This window comes from Zootoca vivipara, chromosome 1 (assembly GCF_965207765.1).
Source record: "Zootoca vivipara chromosome 1, rZooViv2.hap1.1, whole genome shotgun sequence".
Lineage (NCBI taxonomy): Eukaryota > Metazoa > Chordata > Lepidosauria > Squamata > Lacertidae > Zootoca > Zootoca vivipara.
In genome coordinates, this window is record NC_142582.1 from 79,971,766 (window position 1) to 79,986,147 (window position 14,382).

General features: G+C 44.2%; 1 protein-coding gene across 5 annotated transcripts in view; it reads left to right on the forward strand.

The window, feature by feature from the left end:
- Window positions 1-5,211: 5,211 nt before the first annotated feature.
- Window positions 5,212-14,382, forward strand: part of PRR5L (proline rich 5 like) — a 71,752-nt gene continuing 62,581 nt past the window's right edge. The window contains exon 1 of one of the 5 annotated variants that reach the window (XM_035116144.3): window positions 5,212-5,526. The gene's annotated coding sequence lies outside the window, so the exon portion shown is untranslated. Of the gene's footprint in view, window positions 5,527-5,655; window positions 5,843-5,931; window positions 6,070-14,382 lie in introns of those variants that run through there. The other 4 variants (XM_035116171.3, XM_088669020.1, XM_088669010.1 and 1 more) reach the window with 4 other exon arrangements.

The window sequence follows — 14,382 nt, forward strand, 5'->3', positions numbered from 1 at the left end:
AAACACTCTGGTTAACAATGTCCTGAAAAGCTACTGCAGTGCTCTTAGACTGCGTACACACCAAAGGATCATGGGAACTGTTGTTTTTAAGAGTGCTTAGAATTGTGGCTCCATGGTGCATCACAGCTCGAGCTTCTATGCACAAGAAAAGCAAACACCATTGTCTTCCATTTAAACTTTCATAAAAAGAATTTAAAAAGAGGCAGAGGAGTTGCAGGTTTTCAATGTAACAGTTTTAATGGTTTCCAAATAATTCTGTATTATCAACGAGTTGAGACACTTTACACTCAAATATACCACAGCATCTGATGACGGTCAAGCTATCTTGTTCAGACCTGTGTACAAATGAGACGAATAAATGATACAAGGTAAATCATAAAGAGGTGCAAGGGAAGCTGTGTCAGTAGTCTGTGATTCAAATTCTCCTGGTTGATATTTATTAATCAGAATAGTTTCATTTCTGGTGATTCACTGGTGACACTCATCCACAAAGAAAAGTACTATTGTGTCCAAGATGCATTTTATTTCTTATAAAATGAGTCAAGGCTTGCTGACCAGCTGCTTAGACTTGCTGAATGCCAAGATGTGTACTAGTGGATAAAGAACAGTTAAGGCTGTATGTGTTTCTCTTTACGACTGTATGATCTTTGCATAGTAACTGTATGATTTCATCTTCATAAGCGTTAGAATTAAACGACCCACCCCTGAAGTTGCTTTCAAGCATTTCCCCAGTAAATGTTGATGGGAAGTGTGAATGCTGGGATATAGGGCTGTGTTGGTGGGGCAGGCAAAGCCCTGGGGGGCTGGCAGTGGCACAACGGAGGGGGTGGGGAAGCGGACAGCTCTGCCGCCTGAAGCAAATGGCTTCACCTTGCCCAATAGACAGGCCGCCCCTGGGTGTCCCATTCATCTCACCCTCTGGAAAATTCTAGAACTATTCTAAAAGTATTTCAAATGTTTGATGATGACTTCGTGAGGGCATGTGGTTACATCAGCAGTTAATGGCATAGCTGCCAAGTCTCCTGCTGAAAAATGCGGGATCAGCAGTGGCACGGCACCGGAAGTCGCTTCTACGCATGTCTGGACATGTGTAGAAGCGACTTCCAGTGCCGCTCTGCCCGATTTCCGGTGTCCAGACATGGGCAGAGCGGCACCCGAAATGGAGCCTCCCTGGCAGGTAGGAAATCCGGGGGATTTCCGGGATTTTTTTCTATTCGGGATAACAGCGGGAAACGGATTAAAATCTGGGGGTTTCCCACGAAAAACGGGAGACTTGGCAGCTATGGTTAATGGCAAGCTATATTGGGTGATGACCCACTTCTCACATAGTTCATATGTAGCATCTGCTCTTGAACTAGTTCTGAGGAAGAGAGGAAGATTCCAGAGTCCAGGCAGTTGTACCTAGTTCTTGAGCTCTTGGGAAATTTTCAATAACTTGGTTGAATAGGGTGCAATTTACGCACATATAAATCCCTTCTGAAAATGCTTAAATTTTTTTTTAAAAAAATACAGTGGTACCTTGGTTTGCGACCACAATCTGTTCCGCGGAGCCGGTCGCTCCCCGAATCGGTCGCTCACCTGAGGCACGCTTCTGCGCATGTGTGAAGCGCCAATAGAGCGCTTCTGCAAATGACATGTGCGCGCTGCGCAGATTGCTTCTGCACATCTGAGCGCCGCGTAACCCAGATGTAAACACTTCTGGGTCCGTGGTGGTCGGAAACTGAAGTGGTCGCAAACAGAGGGGATCGCAAACTGAGGTTTGACTGTACATTGAATTTTCCATAAGTTTCACCATCAACATCTAGTGTCACATTGTATATTGCACTTAAAACACACTTTAAACATTTTATTTGTAGCTGTATAGCTGAGTCCTAGTACTCTGGTAAGAGAATTTTGGTTAGATGTCTATTGCAGTTTGTAACAAAGACCTGCAGGATTACATTATGCAAAAGAATATCCCCTCTTAATACTCAGAAATCCTCATCCCTTTTTTATGTGTCTGTCTCAGTTGTGGATATTTCCATAGTGAAATAATCATAGCTACCAGCATATTTTGCTAACTAAGGGCAACAAGAGATGTGATTGAGTGAGAGGGTGCAAAACATTTAGTATAGTAAAGCTAGCACAGATAATCTGAGCCATATTTTTTGTAAACCCACACCTCAGTCTTATGCAAGCAAATCCCACAGAGAGTTTGTACCCAAATAAATGTAGATAGGATTGCAACCTAAAGAAGTGCACACACATATGCAATAGTCCGTGCTGCTCTGGCTTCAGATGTTTCGCCCTCTTAAACTCCTTCCCAATCCATCCTCTTTAGAGGCATGTTCTTTTGTTATGCCACCCTGCTCCTGCCTCTATCCACCTGGCCCAGGGTGGGGCCTGACAGGTTTTATGAGGATTGCTGCTGCTGCTGCCCAGCAAAGAGGGCTTCTTCTTTTAAATTGCTTTTTATATCCTTAAAAATAATAATTGGTGTGTGTTTTAACTGTCTTTAACTGAGTTGTAAAGGCATTTTGTGGGGCGTGCCTGGGAGGAGAGGAGCAGGGGAGACCCAGTTACAGTGGTTCTGGATAGGGGGACGTACTGTATGGCATGGGAGGGGGGGCAGGTCGGGTAAGGGGCATAGACAGTTAGTATGTGTGCCAGCCCCTCCTCCAGCCTGGGGAACTGTGGTTGTCATATCAGTCAGCCCTTGGATCTGCAACTGCTGCTGTTGAATGCCAGGTCAGCACAGAATAAAATCTCCCTCAACCATAATCTGAATATGGATGAGGAGGCTGACCTGGCACGTATCACTGAAACCTGGGTGGGTGAACAGGGTGGAGTTGGTCCATCTGGGTACTCAGTGCAGCATCAGGCCAGACTCCAGGGCTGGGGAGGGGGAGTTGCTGTGATCTCTAGATATTCCCTCTCTATCTCCAGGCTCTCTGTCCAGTGGGAGGGGAGGAGATTTAGAGTGTGTGTTCCTGGCATTGGGCAATCAGTATTAGGGATTCTAAAAGTTGGAAGAAAAGCTGCAGGCTGGAAAAGCAGAACAGTGATTGATTTCTGTTTGAATCAAAGGCTGCGGCTGTGGGGGAACAAAGACCCTTTTGGGGTTGTTCTGCTGTGAAATCTTCCATTGCAGGCTCAGGTTGTATAAAACATACTGTATATCATAAAAACACACCACAGTCTTTGCTGTGCCTCGTTTCCAAAAGGAAACACTAATCCTGATCAAGTTCCAGGAACCCCTGGAATCTCATATCACTCAGAGATTAGAATGGCATACAACCAGATTCATCTCTTTCTCTTAATACCAGATACAGGGAATAAATCACCGGATAATACTATACTGTTGTTCTCTGAGAAACATTTGGCTGATCACTGTTAGAAATGGAATGGACAGGATGGGAGGAGCTTGCTTACTTAAGACCAAGAATACAGTACTGGGCAGAGGTGCGTGATGAGCCTCAGAACACCAAACCAATTCTTCAAGCCCCGTATTTACTCTTGCAAATTACCCATTTCACCAAAAAACCTTTTAAATAGAAGAATTGGCCTTTAAAATGCATTCAGATCTTGACTCACCTGCCTCTCATTTAATATATTGTTCTACATCCATTACCGAGATCTCATCAAATGATGTGTCTTCAATTAACCCCCCCCCCCCCAGTTCTGATTGTCACCTGCCCAGTCCAGCCCCAAAGGAAAGCAAATAGATCTCTGTCTTTGCCTTTGCTTTCCTGCCCAGCTACTGCAGGCCAACCCAAAGAAATAGCACCCAAGGAAAGCAGGTGCCACCAATCAGTTTCTGACAGAGCAGGTGCCTTCCCGACGTCCTGCAAAGGCAGTACAGAATCCTGGAACCTTAAATGTGCTCAATTCCATTTCACTGGAGCCATCTCTGTTGGAACCTTGTGATATGAAACGAAGTTTCAAAAACAACACACACGCAGCTGGAAGCACTTGTGTTTGTTGGTTTTGAGTTTGCTTTTGAGTTTTTGCCCTCTTCAAGAATGGCAAGTGTCAGCAGCAAGCATGTAGAAAGATGAGCAGCTGCTGTAAAAGTGAGGCAGACATTGCAAAAAGAAAATGAGAAAATAACACCTTGGTCATTTAATGTGCTATTGATACGCTTCTCTGTGAAGGAGGCAGAAATTTTAATTTACTAGGGCGGAAAAAAAGCTTGGTTCGTCTCTAAAGGTTGCAGTTTCACTTGTTGGGGGTAGCAGCCTGAATGCGAGGATGCCACTAGTGCAGGCACCCCCAAACTCGGCCCTCCATATGTTTGGGGACTACAATTCCCATCATCCCTGACCACTGGTCCTGTTAGCTAGGGATGATGGGAGTTGTAGTCCCAAAACATCTGGAGGGCCGAGTTTGGGGATGCCTGCACTAGAATATGCCTTTTCTGTGGTGGCTCCCCCTTTGTAGAATGCTCTCCCCAGGGAGGTTTGCCTGGCACCTTCACTACATATATTTAAGTACCAGGCAAAATCATCCCTCTTTTCCCAGGCTTTTGGCTTATTGAACAATCATGGCCTCTTAAACTGTGTGTGTGTGTTACTGTTATGTTGGTTATGCTATGTATTTTTGTGTTTTATATTGCAAATCGCCCTGGGATGAAGGGTGGTGTGTGTGTGGAAATTTAAGAAATAATAAGCAATACTTGGAAGCGATCTATAGTTGCACCATCGGGGTGTACTAGAATACCTGACTCTTTACCTGAGGCTGCATTCCTCAACACCTGTGGGAATGAGCCTCAGTGTGGGTGGAATTCAAGGAACACATTCTTCCTTCCAAGTACACAGGCACAGCGTTGCTCTGACAGTCTCACTGAAATCAGCAGCAGGATCCACTGACCTGGGAGTATAAAGCAGCCCCACCGAATTCACGGGGGCTTACTTCTGAGTAGACCGCTGCATAGGCTAGCACTGCTAAACTCTCACGAACACCAACCGGGATATGGCTGCTCTAAAGATTTAGAAACAAGGGGAATCGCTTCCGGCCCATGAGTTAAAGCAAACACAGCGAGCAAGAAAAACACACAACCCTTGCACTGGCAAGAAAAATGAGTGGGGGAGAAGAAGGAAGTTTTTTTTCTTCCCCCCACCCAGCTATTACAGCTCCATTAGTCATTTCTTATTTCCCAGTTCGCCAAAAGTGGCGCTCGAGTTCCATTTAAAGGGGGGCGAGTGGGAAGTTCCGCTCTCTCCCGCCGCGGGTTCCGAAATGTAAAGGGGATGGGACAGAAACGGGATGGCAGCAACTTCCCCTGAAGTTGAAAGGGAGTTGGGAGGAGTTTTTTGGGGGGTGGGCGTGGAGAGAGCTCGGAGCCGCCGCGTCTCCACAGCAACGGCTGCAGATTGATTCTCCATCAAGTTGTCAGCGCGCGTCTTGATGGCGAGGAGATAATTGCAAGGTAGCCGCTTTCCACGCGCGCTCTTTCGGCTGGGCTACACTGATCGCGGGCAGCAGCTGAGTTATTTGCCCCGAAAATAAAAGGAGAGGAGATCGATGTGCTCCGCAGTGCCCGATCTGGTAGGAGAGAGAGAGCGGCTCCCTTCCCCCACCCATCCCTTTGTAGGTAGAAGCTTGTTGTGGCGGGAGCGACGCGCACGTTGGCTTCGCCGTCAAAACACAACGCAGAGGCAGCTTCTCCTTTGTGCGCTCCGAGCCAACGCAAGTTTCCTCGGAAGGAATAGGGAATTACTCCGGAGTAAATGTGCGCAAGATCCCGATCCCGCTGTCCCTTACTCGGAAGTAATGCCCTCTTTGCTGGGAAGGAATCCTGCCTCCTCCCTTTCGAAGTGGGCTTAAGATTCCAGCCTTAAACGCGGCAACGCGGAATTTGTAGGTGGGTTTATTTATTCAAAGCGTCTTCGAGAAGTGTCCGCCTTCGCCAGCCTCCGACAGGCACGCCTCCGGTTCTCAGTCTCTATTTTTCTTCTTCCCTGGGGAGCTACTGAATCCCGAAACCCCAGAGTGGGTGGGGACGGCGGAGATAACCCCCCCCCCTTTTATTTTGCTAAATGACTTTAATTAGAGAGCATAACCGGCTGCGCCCAGACTGCAGACTCTTCAGTGAGTAAAGGCGCCTGGCGGGCTCCCCCCTTCACTTTTATTTATTAAAAAAGAAAGAAATTATTTTCTCAATCGCCTCTGAATTCGCTGGGCTGGCTGGTGATTTGGTGAATGAAAAGTGGAACGTTTTTTGTTAACTAATGAGTCGCCTAGAGGGGGATATCTCACTGCTCGGGAGAGGCTGATAATTGGAGGGTTTTATCCCTTAGCAGAACCATATACTGTACTTACGTACTTATTTATTTTAAAAAACTCTTCTCCTTTTGCAGTAAGTGCGATCAATGGTGGATCTTCTCCTGGTCCTTTTCATTTCTCACTTTGCTTGTTGAGAACTCCCCATCGTTTGCAAGAGTTGCATCTTTGCTTGAGGCTGAAAGACATGCAAATCTTTTTTATGCAGATTCTGTGGCTCTTACAGTTTCAACAGGCTTAGAAGGGGAAGAGTATCACAACACAGAGTGGTTACCCACCCCGCCCCGGCGTAACTCTCTAAATGACTAAACTTGTGCTGAAGTTTCAGCTTCTCTCCCATGGCTCTTTGTTTGTTAGCAACAAGTGTGGGTCGTATTTATAGACAGCTCTGCTATTTTGTGGTGTGGAAGGTTTCAATTTTGTTCAGCCGGTAGCGAGCCACATTCCCCGGCACAGCACCTCTCTAGGGCTTACATTGTGTGTACATGAATAGCAACAGGTTATGTAATGGGGAAGGCAGTGCTGCAGCATTTTGGCACAAATCCAAGTAGAAACCCTTTGTGCTCTTTGCTATAGGTTTCTGTGCAAAACTGAGACACGTCTTGGCCTTCTGGGAAGTGTTTGTGTGTGCTGCTTTTGGGAGTCATCTTCTATGCACCTTGATCGAAGGCAATTCTGCAGGCTGCAAACCCAGATTTCTTTATTGGTTATCACTTATAGCCATGTCAGTTGGGAGAAGGGGACACATGGGTTCAAAACTCCTGATGTGCTTTTGCAAGTTGGAACAGGTGGAATGAAAATTAGGTGCAAGTAAAGAACAGGCGGGTGGCACTGTGAGTTAAACCACAGAGCCTAGGGCTTGCCAATCAGAAGGTCAGCGGTTCGAATCCCCTCGATGGGGTGAACTCCGGTTGCTCGGTGCCAGCTCCTGCCAACCTAGCAGTTCGACAGCACGTCAAAGTGCAAGTAGATAAATAGGTACTGCTCCGGAGGGAAGGTAAACTGTGTTTCCATGTGTTGCTCTGGTTTGCCAGAAGTGGCTTTGTCATGCTGGCCACATGAACTGGAAGCTGTACGCCGGCTCCCTTGGCCAATAATGCGAGATGAGCGCCGCAACCCCAGAGTCGGTCATGACTAGACCTAATGGTCAGGGGTCCCTTTACCTTTTTAAAGAACCCCAAAGTGGCTGGAGTTGTCAGATGGCACCATTAGACAATAGGACGGCCAAACAAGCAGGGGTGGGGAGTGGCCCGATCTGTCTTTTAACAGCAGCTTGATGTGTAGGAATGAGAAAACAGAGGTTTTTGCAGCATGGAGTTGTTGTTGTTGTTGTTTATTGAATTTATATACTGCCCTATACCTGGAGATCTCAGGGCGGTTCACAAAATAAATAAAATCAAAATATAAAACCACAAAATACACAATCAAAACAAAAAGAACAACCCAATAACCCCCACCCCTAAAAAAACACACACATTTTAAAATGGCATAGGATCCTCACAACATTTAAAGTAAGACAATTAACAAACGTGGACAGGAGCCACTCGTTGGAAAGACCATGATGTCAGAAATGTCTGTGGCAATATTTGTTGACAACCAAATTGGCCGGGTGCCTTTCTGATACAAAAATAAGAGTGGGAGGGAGGAAAATTAGCTTTGGTTGCTGTTCAGAGTTGGGCATAATTGCCTTCTAAGGTGTTGCATGTCAAACGCACGACAACAGTGGCCAGCTGAAAACTTGACACACCTTTCTTCCTCTGGTGCCTGCATAACTGTTGCACTGCAATGTGGGTGGAAGGTGTGTAAACAACCCACCTCCATGCCCAGTGCTTGTTTGTTGGTGGGTGTGTAGTGTGAGAATCTGATGTATTGGGAAAGTGCATAATCAGGCTGTGAAGGAGGCCTGTTTTGACCCACAAAGCCATTTTCCCCAAGCCATTTTCCTGTGCCCTATACCTGATGTCGTATATAAGATGTCAGATGTGAGGGCAGATAAAGACACCATCTCTGCTGTCAACTGATAACCAGCACCTGCAAAGCTTTGCCTGTGTGGTTTGCTTTCATACCACACAGGCAAAAGGAAATGCTTCAACTGATGTCATGGTCAACATGGGGCCCACTGGCTGGATCCAGTTTCTTATCCTTGTTCCACATCCACCAACAGTGTGGTGATGAAGGACCTTGGCAATATATTTTGGGATGTTATTGGTAGTTTGAGCCCTCTTACTAATGAGACCTTGATGGTTGTCAGAATGAGGACTGTACAAGCAGATGAGAGATCTGTAATTTGGACAAATTGCTGTTGCTTTGATAAAATAGGCTATCAAATAAAAAAAGGTCAACCCACCACATAACTGTTGAATAAAATTGTCCTATGAACCAACTAAAACATTCACCACCTTATTGAAGATTTTTACCAAACAGTTAACTTTTTCAGTAATAGTTGTGTAGAATGAAGCATCGGGTCTGGTTGAACTGCACATGAGCTGGCCCATTTTTCTATTTTGTTACTCAGCTAGACTTTGCAACAAATATTTCCAGCACACTAGTTCCTTAACGTTTCAGAGGCAACGAAGCGAGATCTGTGTTGCCTACATTTTGGCAGCTCCTTCAAGATTCTGATGTCACAGGCTGACCTAGTCCTGCTTGGGAATGTAAAAATGTTGTCAATCAACAACTTAAAACACAATTTCTTAGTAATCAGAGTTTTAATCACATTGTTTAAAGATTGCCATCTTAAAATTAACTCTGGGGAATGGCAGTGGGCATTTCTACTTTCTACTAGGGCTGCCATAGTAGGATGATTATTACTATTTTTTAATGTTTTAAAAATACCCCCCCCCCTAAAGCTCAACAACTTTGTCTGGATTTTTACTTTTGGGAATATGGCAACCCTATTTCTACTTCCCCCAATTGTGTCGCCAAAATTCGTTCAGGTTCTAGAACATGCATCTTTACTTGGAAATGTAGCATTTAAGTATTGAATATATTGTTAATATGTTAACATTTGACTGCATTTTAAAGACTTGCAGTCACCTTTAAAAACTAGTTTAAAGAGATGTGTGAACAATGTGATTGGATGGTTTCAAATACTGAAGTTAGGCTGACCTAGTCTTGCTTGGGAACGTAAAAATGTAGGGATTGTGGCAAACTTTATAAAAGGCTGGTGCGGAAGTAAACTAATCCTAGCTTGGAAAAGCTGAGCCAATTATGAGCCGATCCAAATTTGGTATGTGACTGGGTCTGGCTGTTCCAGCACTGCCATTATTTGTTTCCATATTCCTTTCTATCCAGGTAAAATTAGGAAAAGGGTGGGGGGGGGGGAGGCCTAGGTGAAGAAAGGGGTTGGTAGAACTGTAGAGTGGGAAGCGACCCCAAGGGTTATCTGGCCCAACCGCCTACATTGTAGGAATCACAGCTAAGTAATCTTTGACAGATGACCATTCAATCTCTGTTTAAAAACCTCCAATGAAGGTGTGCCAGAAAGTTCTTCCTTATGTTAAATAGTCCGGATCTCCTTTCTTGTGATTTTATTCCATTGGTTCCATTCATCCTGAATCAGCAGGAAACATACCGTACTTTCTCCATCTGACAGTGCTCCAGCACTGGGGGGCGGAGAGCAGGTGGGGCTGGCATGCGTCCCGGGGGTGGGGCGCGCTGCCTGCAGGGGTGTGGCATGCGTTCTGGGGGTGGGGCATGGTGCCCAGCATGGGCGGGGGGGGGGCAGCCACGATGGCACCCTACCGGGCTTGCGCTGCCAGGGGCGGTGCACTCCCCCCGCACTCCTCTTCCTCCGCCAGTGTTCCTAGCTTCCACTGAACTTGCCAGATCCTTTTGAGCATTCTCCAAAGAGTTTGGAAAGACTGAGCCTATTCCACATCAAGACCGGATAGGCATTTTGTTCAAAAAGAAGTTAAAAGTTACTTTGGAATGGTTCTGACAGTGACAGAATTGTGACTAACAAGCTGGTCAGCTGAGCATAGGATGCTGTTGTAGTGCAAGATGGTTTGTGCATAATTTTCTCATTAGCTCTGTGCAGTCTGCTGTATATAGCTTCTGCCATTTCAAGACGGAGGAAATGTGACCTAATTAAATTTAGTATTATGGGGCTGGGGAAAGTATTTATCCACTTTCCTATGCTGACTAATACGAATGAGGGCTCTAGGGGACTGTTACTGGCATTGGTAGCCTGATCTCATGGAGACTTAGCCACTGAAAACAATGCCTAACAGTGTAGTCATATGCATGTATACTTGCGAGTTAACCACAGTGAGTTCAGTTGGGCTTATTCGCAGGTAGCTGTGTGTAATATTGCAGCCAGTTTATAAAACTTCCAACTGACCAGTAAACCAGTCAAACAATCTTAGGTTTCGGGACACACTGAATACAGTCCAGATGCACGATATGTGCTCTTGCTACACTGCAGTGTCTCTTTGATCTTGTGTAAACACTTTTTCTAGTACCCACAGCTACAGCTAAAAGTTCTGCATTCCCCCTGCTGTCACCTACTAGAAAAGTGTTGAATTTACTACGTAGCAGAGGGGAGATGTGCTCCCAACTACTTTGAGATTGGTCCTGAAGCAGGGAATCATCAGATCCATCTTCTTTTAGTCTGCCCATTTCTTCATGTGTTCACGAGTCTGTTCTGTATAGTCTCTGTATTAATCTGCATTTTAAAAAATCAGCATGAACATTTGTATTTTAATATGCATCTTTCATAAAACAGGCATTTGTAAATGTTTCTGATTAAGACCTGCGTCACAACATTTTGGGAAGTACCAGTGACTGCCTCTCTCACTCTGTAGGCCATGTGACTCTTAACTTCTGGGTTGTGTGTTTGAGTCCCACATAGAATCATAGAGTTGGAAGAGACCACAAGGGCTATCCAGTCCAACCCCCTGCCAAGCAGGAAACACCATCAAAGCATTCTTGACATATGGCTGTCAAGCCTCCGCTTAAAGACCTCCAAAGAAGGAGTCTCCACCACAGTCCTTGGTAGCAAATTCCACTGTCGAACAGCTCTTACTGTCAGGAAGTTCTTCCTAATGTTTAGGTGGAATCTTCTTTCTTGTAGTTTGAATCCATTGCTCCGTGTCTGCTTCTCTGGAGCAGCAGAAAACAATCTTTCTCCCTCCTCCATATGACATCCTTTCATATATTTGAACATGGCTATCATATCACTCCTTAACCTTCTCCTCTCCAGGCTAAACATACCCAGCTCCCTAAGCTGTTCCTCATAAGGCATTGTTTCCAAGCCTTTGAGCATTTTGGTTGCCCTCTTCTGGACACGTTCCATGTTGGGCAAAAGATTCCTGCATTGCAGAGTGTTGGACTAATGTCCCTGGTGCTACAATTCTATGATTCTACCGGTAAGTGCATTCAGAGCTGTACATTAGATCAGGTGGTGAGGATAAGTCAGTTGGTATTGGCATTTGCAAAGAATGAGTTTCTCAACCACCCCTGTTTTGAAGAGGTTGAGAAGCTTGATGTGATACACAGCCCTTGTGCCTCAGGAGGAAGATATGTCTGTTTTCTATAGTTTAATTAGAAGTTCTTGCTCTTGTTCTTTCATCTTAACAGTGCTCCAGCATCTGAGAGCACATCTTCTAATCTGTTTCTTGTATTGCTTTGATGAATGCCACCATACCATTTCAGATGATAATGAAATCTTATTTACCAGGTTTTTCTTTTTCTTTTTTTTTAAAAAAATCAAACCCCAAAATGGCTATAACAGCAGAAGAAATATTGCTGTACCCAGCACCTATCAAGATCTGTTTTCTCTGAAATTTTCTAGGTGGTAAGTGTAGCACTTAGTGATGAAAACAGGGCTGCGACTTGTACAGCCCAGTGCTTTGCTTGTATACTTGATGATCAATTTGTCTGCAAACTGAACCCAGTTAATGGAACAGGAACGGTAAGCTGGCAGCCTAATGAGCTTGTGTTCCGAGACTTTTGTATTCCTCAGCTCCATGCCAGGTTTCCAACCTACCCTTGTTCCCCTGCCTTTTAAATGAGGCTTTTGATCTGCAGACATTAGGGTGTGTTTGTGTGTGTACCACTACAGTAGATTCCATGCAGTGAAAAGTGCTATCTGCTGATTTGGACAGATGGAAGTTCTGTTAAAGGCACAAGAACAGATTATGCTGTCTCCACCCTGCACCCCATTCATCATTTGGCAGATCCAATGACTGGCCTGCTTGAAAATTAACAAGATACATGTTTTGTGAGCCATTTGAAACTGGATGATCAAACTTACTGTTATAACCACAGTATCCTACTGTCCCTCCAAATGGGGTATATTCCATTTGTTTGGAATGGCTTTGGGTGATAATGGTGTTGAGAGGAATACATTTTTGTAAATTCCTTATTGTTGTTGGCAGTGATATCATAGAAGTCATATTGTAGAGTTGGAAGGGAGCACGAGGATCATGTATTCCTGCAACGATTGAATATGCAGTTTGTCCCATACAGGGATCGAACCTGCAACCTTGGCATTATCAGTATCACACTCTAACCAACTGAGCTGTTAATTTCACTGTTTTTTAATAAAATAAAAAATCCTCCTACGTAGAAGTTGTGCTATTCACAATGTTATATGTTCTAATAGAAAAAAACCACCATATGAACTGTTAAAAAACAACCACCTTCTACCAGAGGTGGTTGTTTTTTTGCAATAAATGGCTTCTGTTACTAAATCTTTCCAGGTGGTGATGAGTTGAGCAGCCACCCCATATCATCTTAAAACCTTTTACTAGATTTCCCCTAAGTGGCCAGAAATTCATTTATCCGTCACAATTCATTCTCGGTATTCAATCAGCTCATTTCATAATTCAGCTGCAATCCTAGGTAGACTTACTTGGGAGTAAGTCCAGTTTAATTTAGTGGGGCTTGCTTCTGAGTAGACATGGATTGGATTGCACTGTTAACATGTAAATTTATGTACATTTTGGTTTTTCTGCATGCCTCCTGAAACTAGTTTCAGTGCTGAAAGAGTCAAAGTGAAACCAGGATGATAAAACAGAAATTCATGTTAGGTTTCTGTATTTTTAGCTGTGGGGACAATTTTGTTGCTACTTTCTTGGACTATAATTTCTCTTGTTGACCCTATAGTGTGTGTTTCTCTCTCTCTCCAAATAGAATATATGTTCTCTTAGCTGCATTTCTTTTAGACTAGGTTTAAACTCCCCAATAGTAAAGAATTTTGAGTGGAAATTTTAACATTAAGGGTATATCAGAGTTTGCTAGCTGTTAAGCTTTTCTTAAAACCATTCTTTAATGCAGGCTTCTGAGTGCTTGGAATATTGCATTTCCCCCTAAATTCACATGGCTATCTCTAATATCAACCATCCATATTGCAGCGACGTCTCCAGGGGGTAACAGCCATCCAAAATATTTCTTGCTATCTTCTCTCTCTCACACTTTTTTGTTCCTACACCATTTGGCAAAGTCCCATGGCTGCAAGAATTGCAGCAAATGAGTGACCAGAGATTTGCCATTTGTTAATCTCGGCATTTGATAAAAGTCTGCAGGTGACTTTAAATAAAAAATGTTTCACTTTTTCTCCAGCTCAATGAAGTTATGTTCGTTACATATCTTTAGGCACCAGTCAAAAACATCTGCTAGGCCTTTGGCTAATTCAACAACCCATGGCCTTTTCAACTGTGGGGGCAGTATTGTTTTTGTTTCTTACTATGTTATGTATTTTTGTGTTTTTATATTGTAAACTGCCCTGTGATCCTCAGATGAAGAAGGGCAGTATAGAAATTTGATAAATAAAATTAAAATTAAAAGTAGATATCTGGCAGGGATTTCCAGATTGAGGACAGATCAGCCACCTTCAGCAAAGAGGTGAGAACATCAAAGAAAAACCCAGCATCTTAGACTTCTAGTCTCCAAGATGAAGTATTCTAGAATCAGCATGGTCAAGCATTAAGGGCTTGCTTCCCACAGAATCCCATAAAAGAGCATTTCTACACATCAAACTCATACTGATTCTGATGTAGTGCTCATGAAGATCTGCTTTCCATGTGTGCAAGTTGATACTGGAGGCTGCTGTGTATAGATAGGCTAACTAACAGATGCAGATCTGCAGGGGATAGAGATGCAGATGAGTTCATATCT